Source organism: Euprymna scolopes, unplaced genomic scaffold (assembly GCF_053919585.1).
Source record: "Euprymna scolopes isolate OS-2025 unplaced genomic scaffold, ASM5391958v1 sca737, whole genome shotgun sequence".
NCBI classification, from domain to species: Eukaryota; Metazoa; Mollusca; class Cephalopoda; order Sepiida; family Sepiolidae; genus Euprymna; species Euprymna scolopes.
In genome coordinates this window covers 20001-30237 of record NW_027633810.1, presented here as the reverse complement: position 1 = coordinate 30237, position 10237 = coordinate 20001, and the positions used below count along the sequence as shown (strand labels likewise).

General features: G+C 60.0%; 2 non-coding genes and 1 pseudogene across 2 annotated transcripts in view; all 3 read left to right on the top strand.

Annotated features, from left to right (window-relative positions):
- Positions 1–4922: 4922 nt before the first annotated feature.
- Positions 4923–7294, top strand: LOC145276138 (small subunit ribosomal RNA; annotated as a pseudogene).
- Positions 7295–7689: 395 nt separating this feature from the next.
- LOC145276137 (5.8S ribosomal RNA) lies at positions 7690–7847 on the top strand. The gene has a single exon (XR_013867853.1). It is a non-coding gene; the product is annotated as a 5.8S ribosomal RNA (ribosomal RNA).
- Positions 7848–8442: 595 nt separating this feature from the next.
- LOC145276136 (large subunit ribosomal RNA) overlaps positions 8443–10237 on the top strand; it is a 5721-nt gene continuing 3926 nt past the window's right edge. Inside the window, exon 1 of the ribosomal RNA XR_013867852.1 lies at positions 8443–10237. This exon is cut by the window's right edge and continues 3926 nt beyond it. This is a non-coding gene — a ribosomal RNA (large subunit ribosomal RNA).

The following is a 10237-nucleotide window of genomic DNA, read 5'->3' as shown; positions in this document are numbered from 1 at the left end:
GTGTGCGGGCCTCCAGAGCTCGATAAAGTAGTGGTGTCGCTAGCGGTCGAGAAGGCACTTTTCGACGCCTACTGCCACCCCCACATGGCGGTAGGCGCAAAACTGGAAAATCGCCGACCAGAAATGTCGCTTCGTATAATCGACGTTTTTTTTGACCACCATTTTCAGGTGTCGGAGGTGGGTCTGGACGAATACCAACACCATTTCTGGGGTTTCACAACCGCCCGGCTTCTCCGACATATGTTGGAAAGGAGTAGCGATCGAGCGACGGGGGCTGTCGGTAGGCGGCCGCGGGTTGCATGTGTGCCCGGGACAGCACCCCCATCCAACTAAGGGGTGTCCCCCGGGGGCCAGGGGGACCTCGTCCAGGTCGGCCGGGCGCTTCCAGACGCCTACCGACACCGGTCAGGTCGGCGAGGCTCCCGGCGGCCCCGAGCGGGACCACAGGTTGCGGAAGGCGTCCAAGTGAGCGGCGGCGAGAGGCGGAGGCCCCCGGGGTCGACTCCGCGGCCCCCGGGTCGGTGTGCGGGCCTCCAGAGCTCGATAAAGTAGTGGTGTCGCTAGCGGTCGAGAAGGCACTTTTCGACGCCTACTGCCACCCCCACATGGCGGTAGGCGCAAAACTGGAAAATCGCCGACCAGAAATGTCGCTTCGTATAATCGACGTTTTTTTTGACCACCATTTTCAGGTGTCGGAGGTGGGTCTGGACGAATACCAACACCATTTCTGGGGTTTCACAACCGCCCGGCTTCTCCGACATATGTTGGAAAGGAGTAGCGATCGAGCGACGGGGGCTGTCGGTAGGCGGCCGCGGGTTGCATGTGTGCCCGGGACAGCACCCCCATCCAACTAAGGGGTGTCCCCCGGGGGCCAGGGGGACCTCGTCCAGGTCGGCCGGGCGCTTCCAGACGCCTACCGACACCGGTCAGGTCGGCGAGGCTCCCGGCGGCCCCGAGCGGGACCACAGGTTGCGGAAGGCGTCCAAGTGAGCGGCGGCGAGAGGCGGAGGCCCCCGGGGTCGACTCCGCGGCCCCCGGGTCGGTGTGCGGGCCTCCAGAGCTCGATAAAGTAGTGGTGTCGCTAGCGGTCGAGAAGGCACTTTTCGACGCCTACTGCCACCCCCACATGGCGGTAGGCGCAAAACTGGAAAATCGCCGACCAGAAATGTCGCTTCGTATAATCGACGTTTTTTTTGACCACCATTTTCAGGTGTCGGAGGTGGGTCTGGACGAATACCAACACCATTTCTGGGGTTTCACAACCGCCCGGCTTCTCCGACATATGTTGGAAAGGAGTAGCGATCGAGCGACGGGGGCTGTCGGTAGGCGGCCGCGGGTTGCATGTGTGCCCGGGACAGCACCCCCATCCAACTAAGGGGTGTCCCCCGGGGGCCAGGGGGACCTCGTCCAGGTCGGCCGGGCGCTTCCAGACGCCTACCGACACCGGTCAGGTCGGCGAGGCTCCCGGCGGCCCCGAGCGGGACCACAGGTTGCGGAAGGCGTCCAAGTGAGCGGCGGCGAGAGGCGGAGGCCCCCGGGGTCGACTCCGCGGCCCCCGGGTCGGTGTGCGGGCCTCCAGAGCTCGATAAAGTAGTGGTGTCGCTAGCGGTCGAGAAGGCACTTTTCGACGCCTACTGCCACCCCCACATGGCGGTAGGCGCAAAACTGGAAAATCGCCGACCAGAAATGTCGCTTCGTATAATCGACGTTTTTTTTGACCACCATTTTCAGGTGTCGGAGGTGGGTCTGGACGAATACCAACACCATTTCTGGGGTTTCACAACCGCCCGGCTTCTCCGACATATGTTGGAAAGGAGTAGCGATCGAGCGACGGGGGCTGTCGGTAGGCGGCCGCGGGTTGCATGTGTGCCCGGGACAGCACCCCCATCCAACTAAGGGGTGTCCCCCGGGGGCCAGGGGGACCTCGTCCAGGTCGGCCGGGCGCTTCCAGACGCCTACCGACACCGGTCAGGTCGGCGAGGCTCCCGGCGGCCCCGAGCGGGACCACAGGTTGCGGAAGGCGTCCAAGTGAGCGGCGGCGAGAGGCGGAGGCCCCCGGGGTCGACTCCGCGGCCCCCGGGTCGGTGTGCGGGCCTCCAGAGCTCGATAAAGTAGTGGTGTCGCTAGCGGTCGAGAAGGCACTTTTCGACGCCTACTGCCACCCCCACATGGCGGTAGGTGTAAAATCGGAATAGACCGGACCAGGAATGTCGAGGGGGAAAAAAATGACAAAGTCCTGGTGTGCCTAGCCTACGAGAAGGCACTTTGCGACGCCTACCGACATCCCCATGTGGCAGTAGGCGTAAAACTGGAAAATCGCCGACCAGAAATGTCGCTTCGTATAATCGACGTTTTTTTTGACCACCATTTTCAGGTGTCGGAGGTGGGTCTGGACAAATACCAACACCATTTCTGGGGTTTTCCAGTTTGAAAGTTTTATAAAACATGTTCGGTAGGAAGCACACTTTGGTGTGTCGGTTCGTCGGAGCAGCGACTCTTTGCCTCGTGGTGGTCCGGAACGTCTCTACGGGCTTGTCGCAAAGGCGTCAGAAAGTGGCATCTCCGCCGCCTAGGGCTGTCACCGTTATCGCTGTCGCCCCGCGCTCCAACTTGTTTTGATCCGCCGCCTTCGTTCCTGCCAACCGTGCGCCCGCTCATCGTCGTTAGGTTATAATACGTGGTACGTGTGTGTGCTTCTCCGTGGACCTAGGGCTGCTCGACGTGTCGAACGATATGTTGGAACAACTAACGGCTCCTTTTCCTGGTTCCATAGTCGTCGTGGTACCCGCGTCGTCAGCCATATCTATGTCCACCATGTTTAGCCGATACGTTTGCTGCAGCTTCTGCTTCCGCCTCAGCGTTCGCCGCTCTCAGCCGCCGCTGTTGTTGCTGCCGTTCTGCCATTCAACCACTACCTGCGAATCTTTCGATGATCGGCCGAACGACCCATCGCTGTGCGACCGATAAATCCTCCGGATTAGGGAGAAACGCCGCCGCTCTCTGCCGCCGTCGAACGGAAAAACGTACATTGTAACGAACGAACGAACGAACGAACGAATTAACGAACGAGCGAACAAACAAACAAAAATAGCCGCGGGGGATGCACTATGTAGATCCTGATCCCCTTGTAACCATACGTACGTTGTTCGATGCTCTCCCGTCCTGGAAGTCGCCGCAGCAAACAGGAGGATGAGCAGCAGCAGGCGCCGCCGCCGTAACCGCCGCCTGCCTGCCGCCTCCTACTCCTGTCAGCGTCCGATCTCACAGCCGTGTGAACGTTCGCTGACACCCGATTTCTTTCCGTCTGGCAAAACCTTGGACGTCCCGCTCGCGGTACACGTGCTGCAGCGACTTCTCGTCCGACAACGCATAAGCGTCGACGTCTGCCGCCGCATCTTCTGATACGTGGACGGTGATAGCGCTAGTCCCTTCTTGCGCCACCTCCACCTTTGTTAGCGCCAAAGAAGATCGATCGAGCAGTCGTGGTCGCAGTCGATTAACCCGTTTTCACCGTCCGCAGTTCCCAAGCCGCCGATCAAGTCGTTGCTCTTCTTGTTCGTTCTTCCCATACCGTCGATTTGCACGGCTGCCGGATGAGCCATCCTCTGTCCGGCGAAGCGCTCACGTCAGTGATCGATACTTGCACCGACAGTCCTCCCGCTCGCGACTCGGTGCTCGAATCGGACTCGTTCGTTTTTATCTCGATGCGATTGTGAAAAGGGGGACCGGTCGTCAATGTCGTGTGTGTCGACGATGTTGTTCGCCCGGTCCGCCGCGTTGTTGTCGTTTTTTTTTTTTTTTTTTTTTTCCCCTAACGTTCGCCGTCGCACGGACGAAAGGGTGAGAAAAAAAAAAAAGCTCGAAAAAGCCGCCCAAAAAAATCGGACCGAGGAGCCGCTTGCGAGAACGCGCCATGTGCACGTTGTCTCTCCTCGGTTTTCCGAGCACGAACACGACGCCGGTCGGTCGGTCGGTCGACGAAGGCGACGACGAAGGTGACGGGAAAATTTACGCCGCCGCTGCCCTGGTCCAGCTCCTCCCCGATGACGGCTGTGATGTTGACGTTGACGTTGGCGACGACGACGACGACGACGGAGACGACGACGACGACGAGACGGCATCGATGGCGACCACGATGACGACGACCTCGACGAGTTCAGTCTGCACCTTGACCTCCGATGTCCGTGTGCACTGCCGTCGTGCTGTTTGTCGTTTGTCGTATGTATCGCTGTCAAGGGTGCCGTTGTCGTTGTTGTTGTCGACGTTGTTGCTTGCTCTCTCGTCTCGGTCGGTTGGTACGTTGATGACGACGACGACGACGAAGACGACGACGACGACGACGAGACGGCATCGATGGCGACCACGATGACGACGACCTCGACGATTCCAGTCTGCACCTTGACCTCCGATGTCCGTGTGCACTGCCGTCGTGCTGTTTGTCGTTTGTCGTATGTATCGCTGTCAAGGGTGCCGTTGTCGATGTTGTTGTTGTCGACGCTGTCGTCTGTTCTCTCTTCTCGGCCGGCTGTGACGTGGACGTTGACGACGACGACGACGAGACGGAATCGATGGCGACCACGATGACGACGACCTCGGCGAGTTCAGTCTGCACCTTGACCCTCGATGTCCGTGTGCACTGCCGTCGTGCTGCTTGTCGTTTGTCGTATGTATCGCTGTCAAGGGTGCCGTTGTCGTTGTTGTTGTCGACGTTGGTCGCTTTCGTTCTTTGAGTCTCGGTCTCGGTCCAAGTCAGGGGAGAAACAAAAAAGAGGCCATCAGCGCGGGCAGCGCGCTTCTACTGACGGCGAACCTCCTCGAAAAACAAATAAACACGTGCCCGTCGTTGTAGTTGTCTGTCTTATGTCGGTCGGTCGGTCGGTCGGTCTGTCGTTCTGTCGAAACAAAGTCCCAAATTCCAACGATACCTGGTTGATCCTGCCAGTAGTCATATGCTTGTCTCAAAGCTTAAGCCATGCAAGTGTAAGTTCACGCCACGCATTAGAACGGGCGAAACCGCGAATGGCTCAGGAACCGGACCTAATCCTCGGGACCGTATTCCTCCTCGGAGGCGATGGATAACTGTGGCAATTCTAGAGCTAATACATGTGACACAGGCCGCGATCGGTCGGCGCGCCGTCGTCGCCACGCCTCGCGCGCTGGCACCCGCGTCGGCCGTTCCGGGTCGCGGCGCTACATATTAGACTGAGACCGATGCGCGTCATTCCGTCCTCCCGTCGTCGGCGTTCCCGCTCGCGGGTCCGTTCGGTGGCGGGGCTCATAGGGCGGCGCGCTCCGCTTTGGTGACTCTGGATAACTCACTGGTCGATCGCACGAGCTTTCACGCCCGGCGACGGGTCTCTCGAGGGTCCGCCCTATCAACTGTCGACGGTCGGTTAAGTGCCTACCGTGGTTACTACGGGTAACGGGGAATCGGGGTTCGATTCCGGAGAGGGAGCATGCGAAACGGCTACCACATCCAAGGAAGGCAGCAGGCGCGCAAATTACCCACTCCCGGCACGGGGAGGTAGTGACGAAAAATAACGACGCGGGACTCTGTCGAGGCCCCGCGATCGGAATGAGTACACTTCAAATCCGTTAACGAGGACCAACCGGAGGGCAAGTCTGGTGCCAGCAGCCGCGGTAATTCCAGCTCCGGTAGCGTATATTAAAGTTGTTGCGGTTAAAAAGCTCGTAGTCCGAACTCGGGTTCGTGGTCGCGCAAGCGGCCCCGGGGCGGCGGCGCCATCGTCCGTCGTTGACTTTGGTCGTCCGTTCGCATTCCCGGCCCTTTCCGCCCGGTGTCAACCGCTAGCATACCCGCCACGCGGTCCTGCCGGCGAGGTGGACGAGGAGGTCGTGATCGGGATCCGGGAAAAAAAAAAACAAGTGGTCGTCGGTTCGGTTCCGGGAGTAGTCTAACGGGGGGTGCTACGTGTGTGTGTTTGGGTGTGTTCATTCGCATCCCCGCACTCTGACCCCCGCGCTTCTCTCCCTCTCCCTTTCCGCGCGTTCCTCTTTTTTTTTGAACCCCCCGGTCCGCTCCGAGTCCCTGCTTCGTGTCTTGTCTGCGCGCGTGTTGCGGTCGGCGGTTTCTCCTCCAAGGGTGCTCTTAACCGAGTGTCCGCGGCGGCCGGTACGTTCACTTTGAAAAAATTAGAGTGCTCAGAGCGGGCTGTTCAAGCTTGCATACGATAAGCATGGAATGATGGAAGAGGGCCTCGTCTACGTCTGTCGGTCTCCGTCTACGGCGAGGCAATGATCGAAGGGAGCGGTCGGGGCCACTCGTATTGCGACGTTAGAGGTGAAATTCTTGGATCGTCGCAAGACGAACTGCAGCGATGGCGTGTGGCAAGCACGTTTTCCTCGATCAAGAGCGAAAGTCGGAGGTTCGAAGACGATCAGATACCGTCGTAGTTCCGACCGTAAACGATGCCGACCGGCGATCCGCCGGCGTTCGCTTCCATGACCCGGCGGGTAGCCTGCGGGAAACCAGAGTTCGGTTCCGGGGGGAGTATGGTTGCAAAGCTGAAACTTAAAGGAATTGACGGAAGGGCACCACCAGGAGTGGAGCCTGCGGCTTAATTTGACTCAACACGGGAAAACTCACCCGGTCCGGACACCGGTAGGATTGACAGATCGATAGCTCTTTCTCGATTCGGTGGGTGGTGGTGCATGGCCGTTCTTAGTTGGTGGAGCGATCCGTCTGGTTGATTCCGATAACGAACGAGACTCCGGCCTGCTAACTAGTGCGCCGATGTCAGTGATTTTTACGGCGGGCTCGGCGTCCTCCGTGGCGCTCGGGTCCGGGTCGGTTTTCTCACGCACTTCTTAGAGGGACGGGTGGCAGAAAGCCACACGAGGCGGAGCGATAACAGGTCTGTGATGCCCTTAGATGTCCGGGGCCGCACGCGCGCTACACTGGAGGTATCAGCGGGGACTTCGCCCCGGCCCGAGAGGGTTGGGAAACCTCTGAACCACCTCCCGTGATAGGGATCGGGGCCTGTAACCAACCCCGTGAACGAGGAATTCCCGGTAGGCGCGGGTCAACAGCCCGCGTCGATCACGTCCCTGCCCTTTGTACACACCGCCCGTCGCTACTACCGATCGAACGGTCCGGTGAGGTCCTCGGATCTGGCCGACGACGCCGCCGGGCAGTGCGCGACGTGTCCGTCACGACACTCGTGCATCTACGCCTCGGCGTTCGATGCCTGGAGAAGACGACCGAACCCGATCGTTTAGAGGAAGTAAAAGTCGTAACAAGGTTTCCGTAGGTGAACCTGCGGAAGGATCATTACCGTTTTCCCGTTCGAGACTGGTTTGTTGTTTTCCGGCCTACCTCCTCTGTCTGTCGGCGTCAACGCCTCGAATGCGCGCAAACAAACCTATAAAAGGCGGAGCGAGAGATAGATTTGTGGTGACGCGGAGGTTTTTAAAGCCCCAGCTCTTCTTGCTTGCTTCCGCGTCTTACCACCTGTTTGTTTTTTCGCCCACCGCAAGTGATGGCCGCTTCTTCTTTGCCTTGTCGCCGCTTTATCGTTTTTTGTTTTTTTTGCAGCCGCTGTGCCACCGCCGCTAGCTAAAAACAAACTACTCGCGACATTGCAATGCCGTCACGCCTCCTCGCACAGACCTCCTCGCACACTACTAAATCTATATAAACAAAAACTAATATAAAAAACCCAAGTGCTGAACCCTGGACGGGGGATCACTCGGCTCGTCCGTCGATGAAGAGCGCGGCCAGCCGCGAGAACTGATGCGAATTGCAGGACTCAGTGAACATCGACACCTCGAACGCACATTGCGGCCCCGAGATCCCTTGTCTCGGGGCCACGTCCGGTCGAGAGGCGGAACGTTACATGTCTTTCTCCGTTAACGAAACGACATCTTGCCGTCCCCGTGCCCGCCCGGTCCTCGGCACGGTGGTAACCGGGACGTCGCAGGAGCGAGTGACGAGGGGGAAGAAAAATAAAAAAAGAATTGACTCCTTTCAATGTCTTTTTTTTTTTTAAAACCCTCTCCGGCCTCCTCCTTCGTCTCCCGCTGGCAGACCGCGGAGTCTTTTCCCTTTTCGACCGCGTGAAGAAACACTGTGGAGGAGGAGCAGGAGGAGTCTGTCCGAAAGCAGCCGAAGGGAGAACAAAACAAAAAAAAAAGCACCGACCTAACCGACTGCCGACGTAAGCGCCGCCTGCTCGTCTCGCTCTCTGCCTCATGAAGGTGTCTCTCAGCGACGCCTCGAGCAGCGCGACGAGCACGGCCGTCGCACCGTAAAAAGGTGGCCGCGTCGTAGGCAACGTCGGATGGGGAGGACCCACGCTTTTTTTTTAATTGTTGGCTTCTTCATTTTCGGTCGGACGGGCGCTATATCGGCCCGCCGTCGTCACACGGAGGGTACCGATCGAGATTCCTCTCCTCCAAACACCACACTCTACTAAAAACCGCCGCCCTCGGCTCGGACGAGACGACCCGCTGAACTTAAGCATATCGCTAAGCGGAGGAAAAGAAACCAACCGGGATTCCCTTAGTAACGGCGAGTGAACCGGGAGAAGCCCAACGCCGAATCCCGTCGCAAGTTAAAGGCTTCGGGACGTGTGGCGCATGGGTCGAAGGCAGCCGTTCGTTTTCGTCTCGCATAGTTCGGAGTTCCCTCGATCGGGGCCGCCCGCGGCGGGTGCCAGGCCCATTCGGTGCGGACGGCGAGCGACGGCCTTCGATCCGAGAGTCGGGTTGCTTGGGAACGCAGCCCAAATCGGGTGGTAAGCTCCATCCAAGGCTAAATACCGGGACGAGTCCGATAGTCGACAAGTACCGTGAGGGAAAGTTGAAAAGAACTTTGGAGAGAGAGTTCAAGAGAACGTGAAACCGCCCAGGGGTAAACGGGTGGGACCGCTCACCGCGATCGCGGGGGGACTCAGTCCGGTGCTGCCTAGGCTCGAGCCCAAACTCGATGTGTGTTCTTGAAAGAGAGGCCGTCGCGGCACAGGTCGTCGTTCGTCGTGTCCGCGGGGAACTCGTTCTCCGCGGGCCAGCTTTTGTGCCCGCGTCGCCGACGAAGGAGACGGGCCGCGTGGATAGCGGGAAGGGAAACGTGGTGACGACCGCGGCGTCGGTAGGTGGCTGCGTCGGTTGGCTGCGACGGAGGGGACTCGTCCTCTCGATCGCTGCTGCCGCCGGGCCCTAACCCGCCGCATCCGTCGCCGCCGCTTCTTCTTTCCTCCTGCTCCCTCCGCGCGCGACTCCGCTGCACCCGTCCCCTTCTCATCGCTCGGCGTAATCATGGCGCGGGCGCTTCGGCGCGACCTCCGCGCGGCCGGCACCGGACGCACTTCCCCTCCGGTCCGTCGTCGCGACCCGTTCCCGGCGTGCAGGTCGAACACGCGGGTTTTTTTCCGTAGGCGGCAGGCGTTTCATCACCCTGAAAACCCCCGTCTTCCCACCTTGTGAAGTCGGGGGCCACCGGCCGTCGGGCCCGCGAACGTAACTGCCCCTTTCTGCCGGGAACGGAGGAAATCTGACACGATCCGTTACACGTGGCGAGCCGGTCCGTTTTGATCCCGCCGGAAGTCGCGTGCGGGCGACGCACTCTGTGTGTCGCTCCTTAGGCGCCCCACCGTCTCGGGCGCGTGCGCGATGAGAGGCGGGATAGGACTGGCGCGGCCTCGCCGTCACGCACCTCGCCGACGTTTCGGGTTCTTGTCGGGGGCAACCCCGCCCGCGCCCGTTTCCGTTTCCGGAGAGGTCGCTCGGCGACGCTTTTTTACTCGAGCCGCCCGCCACCCCGGGTCAGCGACGTGCATCGGCAACCCACCCGACCCGTCTTGAAACACGGACCGAGGAGTCCTGGCCGTTCGCGAGTCGTAGGGGCCACCTCTGACTAACCCCGAAGGCGAAGCGAAAGCGAGAGAGCGTGTAGGAGGGCGTCGATCGGGAGAGGTGTCGTGGCAAAGTCGTCCGGGGGTCGTCGGGGGGTGTCGTCGGTCTCGTGCCGTCGTCTTCTCCTCGCCTCACCCGCCTCCGAGCCGTGCCCGATCCCGCCGGCGCGGCGTTTTCGGCCTTCCGCCGTCGCTGCTGCGGTGCCCGCAACTTTTCCTTTTTTCTCTCTTCCCGAGAGAGATAGGAGAGGGAAGGCTCGTGGCTGACGTGCGGTTGTTTTTCCCTCCTCCCCGAGAGGGGACCGGCGCATCTTCCAAAAAGGGGAATTGCCGGGCGCCAGCTTCCATATCCTCCTTCCGCCCAT